A 9,708-nucleotide genomic window follows, 5' to 3' on the forward strand; every position below is an offset into this window, starting at 1 on the left:
TTATAACTTAGTGCTACGATAACCAAACTTCTTATAATTCATTAGTCTCTTGGTTTCGCAAATATTTGTATAAATATCTTCAGGACGAACTATCATTCCCGAACTCCCGAGTATATATTGAAATTAGAGGCAGCTTTATCAAATCTTTTGTATACCTTTAATCTTCTGCAACAATCGTCAAAACTTACAAAGCTGCATATACATTTTTTCTTCAATAACTTCTTATCTCATGTGACAGTAATTTATTGATAGCTGGTACTCGAGGACGCAGTGTTGGATCTGAAGCGACTTTGTAAGATAATTAAATCTAAAATCATAAATATGTATTACCATTACTTTGGCTGAAAGTGATATTTCTGCACTTCGCTTAGCAATTGCACTTGAGTTGCATTTAGTCTTCAGTAAAAACATCTGGTCATATATTTTATTTACATCTGTACTAAAGAGTTATGCAATCGACAGTACAATTTATACTTGTAGTACATATTTTATGACATTGTTACCATTGTTATGCCATAAATCAAGCATTTGCATGTGGAGCGAATGGAGCACCGCTAAGCAAAGCGGATTCGTATTAAGCAACCGTGCGCACGTAATACAACGGTAATGGAAATTTCGAAGGGTTTTTATCCATATGAATAAATTCTTTTTGAATGCGGAACAAGCTGTATAATGCTCAAGAGTCCAGTTGACATATTTAAAGAAGTAATTGCAAAAAAAAATAAAGTAAAACGTTTTTATTTTTTAGATTTCAAGCCATAAAAGGACGGATAAATAAATAGGCACTGAAAGAGTGATAAAGCGATCTGTAACATTCACTTCGTCACTTCAGGCAGCGAAGAAACCTAATCTTAATTGATATCGGACTGAATGGTGCACAGCAAACATGCTTTCTCTGATCCCAAGTACATTGAATTAAATCTTGATGACATATACGTATTCACTTAAAAAGCGCAACAGAAATCTCGGCGATCTCCAATTAGTCTCCTGGGGGATCTAATGAGCATTGCAAAAATTGCCGAAGAGTTTCGAAGTTGTTGAGAAATGCTGCCATGATAACAATTCCTGGCAGAACATAAATCCGGTAATATAAATCTAGCTGTCCTCGGAATGGAAACAGTGCCTTCCTTGAGAGCTTTGTTTCACTGAAATTCCGAAAATGTATAGTAAAGCCGGTGTTGTGGACCTTGCAGCTGACAAAAATAAGTCTTTGTAACAAGTCGAACTTACGAATTACAATTTTTTGTACTTCCCGATAATTAAGAACTTTATGCTCTGGTATACCTTAAAAACGATCTAAAAATGGAACTTTATGAATCGATTACCTGTTTCAGTAGGAGTTCTTCACTACCCTCACAACAGCAAGGGATGTCAGAGTAGAGTAGGAAAGGCTGCAGGAACAGAAGAACTTCGAAGGAATATTTGAAGAATCCAAAGCTTAATGAGATAATTAAATAGAAAATATACTGTCTTGAAGTCGCCGTATTGATGTGCGCTGTTTTCTTATTCGCAATTCTAGTGAAATCATATCAGCTTGAAAAGCATATAAAACGTTGGATTTGATGAAAATCTTTGTACTTGGCTGCTGCATCTAACTTGGAGCCTATTGACCCATAATTCGTGACTTTTCAAGCCTTCTCGCAAAAAGCTGTTGATCGCTGGTTCTTCCTCAGGCATACTTTTTTTTACCAATCGCCTCAATTAAAAAATATTGTCACCTTACTTGTTTTATTTGCATGTAGGTACAACAAAATAAAATATTATTGTTATTTGAAATAGTCTAAAACCGTTTTGCTGATTAGCAAAGTTGCAGTTTTAGTTAAATTTATTAGTCACGCAAAACTAATAAATATTTTATGCACAGAACAACTCAAAATTAATTTGTAAAAAAATATTTTGTTAGCAAATTGTATTCTCCGTTAAGCGTCCAAAAATCCAAAAATTATTTCCAAACAACACGATGTGTGACTAATTTTTTTTTGTTTATTAATGTTTTTCAATTATTAATATGCAATATATTGGAACACACCGAGTAGGAAAAGTTTAATCATTCTTATGTTTCTGATTAATAATTCTTTGAATAGTGTTTGTATCGCTTGCTATGTACCATTAATGTGCTCCATATTATATGAGTTCTCTCGGAAGCTTTTAGAAGTGAATCTAAACTTGGCACGAAAAAAGAAAGTTCAGATAAGAAAACATATTTTGGATACGGAGAGAGATCGATTAAACATCTGGTATTAAACTAAGGCGCCCATCAAAAAGAATAAAAAATAACTTCTACATATAAAACATTAATATTATAGTTGCTATTTAAGTAAGGAATCAAGAAATTATATTAAAAAGAGTATAATAAATAAATTACCGAATAAAACACCATGCATTGTGATTTTTAAATAGTTTTACTGACAAAATTACGTAATTATTGTATTACTACAAATAATAAAATTTGTTTAGCCAAAACTCTAAACTAAAATTTATTTTGAAATCATATTTAAGATTTACCCAATTTGAATCTTGCGAATTTATGCACAAGCATCGAAAATCAGATCAAAAAATCAAATATTATTTTTCAAAAAATATCGTAAAAAGAGTAAAAGTGTTCGAAAAATGTAGAACCAAAACAATTTATAACGAATAATAAATAAAAATACTATAAATACACTTAAGTTAATTGAAAAATTCAAAAAACTGAACTAATTTTTAAATTTGTTCGGAAAAAAATAAACTCCTTACCTTACAAGTCCAACACATTTCCTACAGGGAGTTTTACATGTTACATTGTTTTCCTTTTTCCAAAGCCCAACGGTAATCACAGTATGCATTCAGATTGTATTTAAATGCCAAATTTTCAGTTATAAAAATCTATGACACCATAATCGCACCTCATCAAATCAGTGGCCTTAAGTTTAACGTTGGTACTACCAACTATTTCCTAAGACGATCAAAAAGATACCACTAAATGCTCATATATTATGTGCTAGCAGATATTTATAGTGGATATGCAGACAACACGTGTTTTATATGTACATCATTAAATTAATATGACATAATTCACATTCACGAGTAAAAGTTTGAAGTTGCTTTTCATTTTTGTATTCGGCATAGCAATCGCGCCGTCTATGTTGTTGGCAACGCTAAGCCGCAACAGCAGAAAATTAACGGTCGGTGGTGGCGCATCTGCCACAGTTGATTGGCGGCTATTAAAAATATAAAATGTAATATGCCCAAAAAAGAAGATGATGATTTGCTAAATGCGCATATACAAGTATTTTGTACAGTGTGTCAAAAAATTATGCACTTTTGGAATTTAAACTTGTGGCTGTCTCCTCGGGGGTGGAGGGTTCGTAATGAAGCCAAACGCGAGCGCGAGGGCGCAGTTGAACTTTCATCTTGGCCAAAGCCTCTAGTCTAGCTTCCTTTCAAATCTCTCTAACCCTGGCTAACGCTTCATTATACAAGGATACCAGCTTGTCCCTTGACCACATTCTTGAAACCTGCAGATATAGCCGCCGCTCCCTGCTTCCACTCCTGGTGGGAGATGGTCCCATCTTCCCTACTGCGATCACACACCCCATCTATTGAGTGAGCCCATTTAAAGATTTTGCTAAACGTTGATGCTGCTCCTGTGCGAGGCTTCCTACAGATTGAGGATTCCCTCTTATGCGACCTCTGTCTCTTCCGAGCCCGCTAATCCGCCGTCATCGCCGCCCCTAAGCACCCTTCTAGCCCACTCAAGTGCGCTGGCATGCTGCTCAGATTCCTGAACAGTCTGCCTGCCACCGTAACGAGCTTTTCTCTCTGATGTCATGCGGCAGTTCAACTTTAAATTCTTTGCAGTCGTCGTCTGCTTATTACGGAGGATTTTAACGTTACTTATGGTCACCGAACTCGGAATCTCATTGAAGACACTATTTGAGGATGTATTTATCTGCCATTAACCGATAACTGCGAAGTCTTGTCAGGCTTCGTTGAGATATTAACAGTATCAATCAGCGGAGACTTTGGTCAAACGAAATCTTCAGAGCTTTCTACCTTAAATATATATATTTAAGCAACAGCAGTGTGAATAGAGGTACTAGCTACTACAAGAGCTCGAATCATTATTCTACCATATATTATATAAAGACATAAAAGAGTTGGTAAAACTGGACAAAAACTGAAAGAATATCCTCATCTTAACTCCGTCGCCGATCGCACTCGATCATTCTTCTTTCGGAAGTTTGTGACGAGATAATTTGTCGAACACTTCGTTATACAAATATCATTGTATCTAGACACGCGCTGGAGCCTATTCTTGTGTGATCAATCGGGTTTAGCGACGGCTTACTTTCGAAAACAACTTCTATGTAAGAATTTGCGATATTTAAACTTTTGAAAACAACCACACAAGCCCGTGCTTTAGATTCTACAAAGCTTAGGTGCGATAAACTTGTAATAGAATTTTAACTTTCAGAGGACCTCCTTAAACAATGTGTGCTAATCGAGCAACCCAGGAAACCCTTCAAGAAAGGATAGTCGACTCTGACTCCCGAAGCACACAACAATCAAGGCAATACTCTTTACCTCACCATATATGTTTTGAGCACACTGTAAAGTTCAAGTATTTACCACACATTAAATCCGCCCAAAAACAGATATTTATGTCAGATGGAAAAATACAACAAAAACAACCGATGCGAAGCAACAACTCGGATGTGCATGCCACATTCCAATAAAAGTACAAGTATTACGCGAACACTTCAAACTCGTCTTCCAACAAAGCGATGCCGCCACCGCAACCACCCCAGCCACCGCCGACGCAGTTATACGAGCAAAAAAGAACACAATTTAGAGTAAAACGACCAGCATTTAACTCAAACGATTAACAACAACACGAGCAAAAAGTTCGCACAATAGCTGTTATTGCCACCAGCTGAACCACCTGAGCTGTTGGAAATTGTATGACAGCGACTCTTCGACGAAGCCGTCGTTGCCGATGTTGATGATGATGGGGACTACTACTTGATTCCCTAGCAGGCGGCTTCAAGGCAGGCCACATAGCACTTGTGGACGATACAAGTGCAACTACATAACAATGACAACAACAACAACAGGTGCTATAGATAGTGGGTTGCGGTACCAGAGGCACTAACTGTCGTTGCGAACTTGCCATACACGCACATACACACGTACCTATTATAAGGACAGCTATTCCAGCATATAAAGATATTCACACATACAAACATATATATGTGTATATCTACATACATACACTTTGGATATACTGGCTGATTCATTGGCATTACATCGACATCATTCGGTTCATTCACGCAACCATTGACCGGACTCCATCCGCGCGTCCACAGCAACGTCCAGTGCATCGATTGCAGCTAATAATAATAATTTCGATATTGAAAATACGTTTTTGTACTTAACTTCGACACTAAACGTTTTGCGTTGGCCATATTCAAGTCGTCCGGCAGCAGGCGTTCAACTGTGTTGATGACGAACACCTTACATAAACTCACCAAATAAGGACGAGGGGAAGTGTGTGCGGCGATAAAAGGTCTTGTGTTCAAATGATGGCGCAGCATGCACATACTTTAGTTTTGTTGTTTTTGGTACTTCGTACTTCATACCAGGTGGGGGCGTGAGCGTGTGCCGCAAACTAAAAATATAGAGAGAACAGAAATTTCAACAAAAATACAAAACAAAAGCAAAGCCAAAATACGTAAAGTAACAAATTTACAAAAAAACAAAATTTGAGCCCTTTTATACCCAGTGCACAAGTCTGCTAGTTGTTTAAAAGAAAATAAATGTTAACATAAATATACAAACACGTAACTTACCCAACCGAAGTTGAGTCTAGGTTAACGGCACTTAATCGTACACGATTTTATAGGCCAGCTCGGACACCTCAACAGCATTCTCCAAAATAATGTAAGAAAATTTTACCCCACTACAATAACAAAACACAAAAAAAGTAATATTAGGTTGTGATAACATTTCATTTTTTATTTAAAAAACTAACTAAACCTGCTTCACGAGATACCAAGTCACACAAGAATACAATTTGACCAATAAAACCATTCAGTAATATTCATGAAAAGTGTAAACAGTTCGGAAACACCCTCCTTAGCTCTTTAAGTCATATCTGTACACATATTTCACTAGCCAACAATTTCGAAATCTTGCTCATGGCATCTTACACAAAGAGATCCTAATCAATCAAGCAGCGGAGATCTCGTCAAATGTAACTCTTCCTTGAACAAATGTACTACCGGTTGAACACCTTAGCCCACTTTGGATTCCATAGAATGTCTGGCAAAAGCCGGATCAATAAGGATTCAATAAACCTATCAAAAAAGCGAACTAACATGCGACCAAAAAGAGAAAAAATAAGTATATTCAAGATCCAACTAACTAACCTGAATAGTTTTTCAATAGTGCTTCAAAGAATCATTTCACAATGTCTTAGAGAAAATCAACTATTTTTTGTATAAGAAGTCCAAATGTTTTTTTTTTAAGTCTATACAGAGTTTGAGCCCGCATGAACTTATTATCAAAGACTGCAGACACTATCTCCTTTCTGCTCATTTGAATCTAGCATTAGCATTAGAAATTAATTCGATCCATCAATCAATTTTCGTCTACTTGGAAAGTCATCCATACCCTTGCTGATGTCGGAGTGTTCGTGTAATAACTTATCCTTGGGATACCCACGAAATTGTCCAAAGTAAAACTGTATAACTTGACCGTAGAACTAGTATAACCCGAGCTGAGCGATTAAACAAGCTCATACTTGTCCTAGATGTTAACAGATTGAATATAAAACTTCATTTTCGAGGTTGAGGTTCTTAGCGTTGTGGCGCTTCTTTCACCTTATTGATTAAGTGACCACCACTGCTAAAAGTTTTTCATTTATTCTTTATGAGAATACACTTATTTTAACGTTAGTTCACTACAGTTTTATTGAAATTTGGGAACAGTCAGTTCAAATTATTTGTATCGAGCTTCGTCTACAAAAAGTGACTAGTACTTTGGAGCTTGTGGTACACTATTTACATCCTCTTCCCTTGCTTTATCATTTTATTCTAACCTACTACATCCTGCCAATCAGCTGGCAGCTGTTTTCAGCTACATTTACACTCGTGTCTCGGTCCACAGAGAAGTGAGGTGAGCTGCTGTTCAAAGCCAATAAAAAATACGAAATATTCATTCTATCTGCAATGTGCTTTGGCGCAGTGGACATACACACAAACACACCTGAACTGGGGTAGCACAAGCGCTGTGCTGTTTGCTGCACAATTGTGGCATTTAATCGAGGCATCTTTTAACACGCCTTGGAATGTTGACTTATTATTTGATATTCGCGCCCCAAACTTTGCTGTCCGACATCGTAATGCCAATGCCAAAGCAATATTGATGTTTGCGCTGTTGTCGTACTTTACTATTGCTGCCATTGCAACGGCTGGCAGCGATGATTATTGTTATTGTTAAGCAACTCTATGTACGGTTGGTGGTGCGCTGTCGGCGATATGGCTGTGGCACAAACAGCTGCCACAACCAGCGCGCTGGAGAACACCTTGCTGCTATATGAAACACCAGCGGGCCTATCGCAAACAACAACAATAATAATATAATAAAAAGAAAATCAACAAGTATTACAATAACAAAAGTGCTAGTTGCACACCTTAACACACACTTACAAGGGTATGGCGGTGATGGGGGCGACAGCGGCACTATGGGCATCGACACTTTGGCACTGGGCCAACACCATCATGGGCAACACCAGCTAAACACCTTGGGCAGCAGCACTGCCAACAACAACAACTGGCAACGCAGTCATCGTCAACGCTTACGAAATTGCAACTTCGAACTCCAATAGCCAGTTTGGTCGCGAACGAAAAGCGTTTATCATCATTAGACTCAATTTAAAGACTTTTTGGTTGGGCTTATCATGTTGATTATGTTGTGTGAAAACAAATTACATTACGGCCTTTTGCTGTTAACCTCAATCGCAATGCGCCAGTCAGCGAACCAGCCAGCAAGCCAGCGTTTAGTTGCTGAGAAGACAATAAGACCAGCAACACTTCTGCACAAAAAATGTAAACAAAAAAATGTCTGGTTAGTGTATAGTGTATACTCCCATGAATCGTTGCATTTGGTAGTAATTTTGCATCATACTCTGATGGTAGATGTAAGGGCCACTCTTTGGACTTGCTATGAAAAACTGGCTTACGCGCTGGGGTAAAAAATGCATTGCCGAATAAAAGGATGTGAGTAGGCCAAATGAAAGCAAGCGGTCTACCAAGTATTCATGGGAACTCCAAAGTATAATACAGGCCTAGATATAGGGTAGAAGAAAGAGGGAACCTTAGAGGTTATGTTTTTGTTTTCCCATAAACTTGAAAGCCTTTGAAGGTTAGTCATTTTCATCACACATTTATTTGACAGAAGAAACACAGAAATTAAAAAAAAACTGGCACAAAGTATTCAATGAAAACTGTGAGGTCATCGAAAGTTTGCCTCAAGCGAGTCGTCCATGCCCCTTTGGCAATGACAATAGCGTCAACAAAATTAGAGAAACAGAGCTTGCAAATGGTCGTTCAAAATATTACTGTTCTCACTTAACGAAGACTGATGTGAAACCGTCAATGGTATGAGAATTTTCTTGCTGGAGTAAATCAAATTAAGCCTACACATGTCATCACAGCACTACCTCTAACTTCCAATTATACTTTTGCCCTCCAGTGATAATGCTACATACCTTGGTCAACATAGTATAAATCCTCAAATTTTTATATTCTAAGTCCACCAGATATCACCTTGGCTGAATTACCGGTATATCCGTTTAAGTTTGGGAAATATTTAGCTTTGATGGATTTAGAAAGGTTAAATTCTTTGAGCTTCTCAAGCCCCTTGAGAATATTATATATTTCCATTCCACTTTTCCATAGGTAACTTAATAGACATGATAATCCATATTGTATATGGGACTAAAAATATGTAAATAATTCGTTCTAAAAATAGCTATCTTAAAGAGGTTATATTGGGTCGTAGGATTGGTCCAAAATCGATGAATCTCACTTAGACAGATATTCGCCCCTTGTGTTACCTATAAGCACCTAAAGATCGATAAAGCGACGACTCAATCCCCGCGACTTCGTTAGTTGCACCAAAAGTGTGACTACCGAGATATTTCAGTCTCAGTCCAGTTATAGTGAGCAAGTGACAAGATGATTTCACCTCGGCTTCCTTCAGAAGGATCTCGAAGTCGCACATGTTCTGGTTGTTGACCATCGCTTGCTAAGTTCCCTGGATGTCTAAAGATCTAACGCCAGAACGCAAGATGACATCGAAAAACCGATTCGTTTCCAATCGGATGAAATAGGGGAAAGGGTGCCCTCTCTAGCAAACACGTCAGCTTAGCAGTTTCTGGCAAAGTCGTTATGACCGACACCCATGCAAGTCTAATAAGTCAAATATGAATGAAGCTATTGCTAATGAGGTCATACACTTCTTCACTACTTTTGAGCACACAGTCAGCGTGTGAAGACTCCACCACCTACTCTCTCTCTTAACTACGATCCATCCGCGAAAAAGCTCACCGCACCCCTTCTCCAATGTCTTCGCCCCGCCCACAAATCCCAAGCAGATGTGCGAAGCGGAGAAAGAACCGCCAAGAGAAGGTAGTTTTTCCAAGCGCCCTCTACCAGACAACCA

This window comes from Bactrocera oleae, chromosome 2 (genome assembly GCF_042242935.1).
Source record: "Bactrocera oleae isolate idBacOlea1 chromosome 2, idBacOlea1, whole genome shotgun sequence".
Taxonomy (NCBI): Eukaryota; Metazoa; Arthropoda; class Insecta; order Diptera; family Tephritidae; genus Bactrocera; species Bactrocera oleae.